Here is a 2,936-nt window from a genome sequence, read left to right on the forward strand (position 1 = left end):
TGGAGAAACCCCCTGCCCGCGGTGCTCAGTGTCTGGGGTGGCAGCCGGCCCCCTGCTCGGCGCTACACCCAGGGTGCCGGCCTGCGCCCCACACGCCGCTCCCTTCCCTGGGCCCGCGGGCTCTTGCCCGGGCTGCTCCGGCGCCGAGCCGGGTGCCCACGGAGTCCCGGCCCGGCCTCGGGGCTGTGCGGGCCGGGCAGGCCGGTGCTGGACGCGGGGAGCGCCCGGCCGAGGGGCAGAGCCCGCGCCGAGCCTTCCCTGCTGGCGCTCTCCGCAGCTGCTGGAGGACGAGAGCCGAGCGGCCGAACACGTGCGCTGGGCCCTGCCGTGCCTGCAGAGCCCACAGAGGAGCCTGCGAGAAGCGGCCGTCAGGTTCATCGGTGAGCCACGGGCCCACCGTCCCTCCCTGCCTCTCTGCCCGCCCGCTGCCCCGGCAGCGGGAGCCGGGCCCGGGCCGCTGCAGCCCCGCCTGCCCTCGGGGCTGCCGCCGGCCTCCCGCAGCCGTGGCCTTGGGCGTCAGGATGCGGCGGGGGCCCGCGCTGAGCCCCGCCGGGGGACGAGGCCGTGTGGCCGAGGGCTGGCAGCGCCCGTGCGGGGCAGCCGTGCCGCCTGGTGCCGTGACACGCTCTGTGTTGGCAGGGGTCGCCGGGGTGCTCACGATGGGGCACAAGGAGGAGCTCCAGGTCCTGAGCGAGGGTGAGTGAGGGAGGGCAGCCGCCTGGCAGCTGCCAATGCCGGGCACGGAGCTCCAGTCCCTGCACGGGCTGCGGTGGGCTTGGCTCCCCGTGCGGCCGAGGGCCCGTGCGCGGAGCACGGACAGCTCGCAGGGACACGGCGGAGCCGTGGCCAGCACCTTCCGGCCGATGCCCTTGTCTCCCGCTCCCTCCTGCCATGGCAAGAGCTGGCCAGGAGGCTTTCCTTGGACTCCCACAACCCGGCCTCTGACCGTGGCTCTGTTCCTCTCTCTCCCAGCCCTTCAAGCCCTCAGGGAAGATGAGAGCCCCTCCTTAATGAGCCAGGTTGTCCAGCAGACCTTTGACAGAAGATCTGCTCAACTTCGTCTGCTGGATCAGTTGAACCAGTGTCCTTCGGCGACCTCCAGTTCCCATTGAAGATGGGAGCACCTGCAGAGCAGAGGGGACCAGCTCCAGCTCCAGATACAGCTGATGCTGCTGGTCCCAGCTGAACCTGTTGGAAGCTCCAGCAGCTCCTGCATCTCTCTCCTGTTGGCAGCTCCCTCCCTCCAGCCCTTGGGCCCTGCCCATCCCTTTTTTTCCATCCCAGCTCACCCCTTCGCTTTGCCTTCCCCTAATAAACACTTTGGTTTTTTCACTTTGCCCACGTCTCTGTGGAGCTGAAGTAGCACAAAACCTGAGCCCTGGGACACACAGGGCCCTGCTGCCGTTCTCTTCCGTGCTGTGTTTTGTGCACGGACACAGAGGAACGAGCTGAGGCTGCAAAGGTCCCTGTCCTGCAGGTGCAGCAGCACAATATCGTGGAGTTCAAGGTCATACTGAGCACGCTGCAGGGGACAAGGACCCTGGCTTTTAGAAGAGCCAACCTGAGTAGGCTCTGATCCCAGTCGTGAGGGATTCCATGGCGAGCATTGACGGAGGGCAAAGGAGCTTGCAGGGTTGGAAGTTTTCACAAAGAGCTTCCTCCAAGCCCAGCAATGCTCCATTCCTACACAGACACAGGAAGAGGGCAGAACCAGAGGCCATGGTGGCCTAACGGTGAGCTTTGGCTGTGCCTAAAAGCAAATGAAACAGCAGCAGCAGCAGCGGAGTGGCTGAGACTCCGAGGTGCGACCATGCTGGGTGTGGTTCTGGCGGTTCAGCTCTCCCCACAAGCGAGGAATCGCAGCCCCTGCCTCAGAGCCAGTCAGAAACCCAACCAAGTGAGAGCAGAGGCTGGGGAGCCTTCCCATCTCTCTTGGCCATGGCTGCAAAACACCACTGTGCCTTCCTGTGCCTGTGTTTGGGGTGAGGGCGTGTTTGTTTGTGTTTGAGCCCAGGGGCGGCCAGCTGGTGCTCTGTTGTCCCCAGAGCGTTCTGGGCGGGCACGGGAAGTGCTGTGTGCACAGTGGAGCAGCCTGGAAGGTGCTCACGAGAAGCTCCTGCGGGAACAGGGCTCTGCTCTCTGGCTGGGAACAGCCTGGATTTGCTGCCGAGACCGCAGGCAGGAGTTCAGGCACGTGAAGAGGCAGCGGGCAGCTCGTGTTTGCAGGGGACGTGGGGCTGTGCAGCAAAAGCGACATGGGGAAACAGACTTAGGTTACGGAATGGCATTCTATCCAAGAATAGGCAATTTATATTGTTTACGGAAAGAATACACTCTACAAGTACTGACTGTATGGCAATGCCCTTTAGCGCTTCCTTACACTAGATTTAGTGAAAGGTGAAACATATGGTCGGGTCTTAACATAAAATTAGATGCAACACCTTTTTTTCCTGTAAAGCAATTTTCAGGAGATTAAGATCTACAAATGCATTAGAAAATACATGTTCTATCTATAATTTTAAATCAACCTTTACACTGCTGATAGATGGTATGGTTGGAAATAGCTGAAGAAGATCATGTCTGTCCAAACATATTTCTTAGTGTTACAGATGAGTGTGTTTTTCCAGTAGCTAGGTAACCAGAAACACTTCCCTTCAGCTTATTGGCCTTTGGACTTTTTCATTTTAAGTATAGAAAAAGTGAAAAAGAAGAAATTGGGTTAATAGATGTCTGTGGTAAAAAGATGTACACAACTTTGTCTCCTCAAAGGTGGACCTGCCCCTGCAGTTAATATGCAGCTGAAACTTGCTTTATTCTGTTGTTGGACTGCTTTGGAATTCTGCTTGGGAATGCCCTCATTGACGGTTTTGGGGCTGCAAGTGGGTTGAACTGCATTTTTAGTCATTGAAGTGCGCCGGAAAATGCAACTAGATCGT

At 59.2% G+C, this 2,936-nt stretch overlaps 1 long non-coding RNA gene across 1 annotated transcript; it reads left to right on the forward strand.

Annotated features, from left to right (window-relative positions):
- Positions 1 to 228: 228 nt before the first annotated feature.
- LOC131579807 (uncharacterized) lies at positions 229 to 1,311 on the forward strand. The gene is made up of 3 exons (XR_009277776.1): positions 229 to 380; positions 640 to 696; positions 973 to 1,311. It is a non-coding gene; the product is annotated as an uncharacterized LOC131579807 (long non-coding RNA).
- Positions 1,312 to 2,936: the final 1,625 nt, after the last annotated feature.

Source organism: Poecile atricapillus, chromosome 5 (assembly GCF_030490865.1).
Source record: "Poecile atricapillus isolate bPoeAtr1 chromosome 5, bPoeAtr1.hap1, whole genome shotgun sequence".
In the NCBI taxonomy this organism is placed as follows: domain Eukaryota; kingdom Metazoa; phylum Chordata; class Aves; order Passeriformes; family Paridae; genus Poecile; species Poecile atricapillus.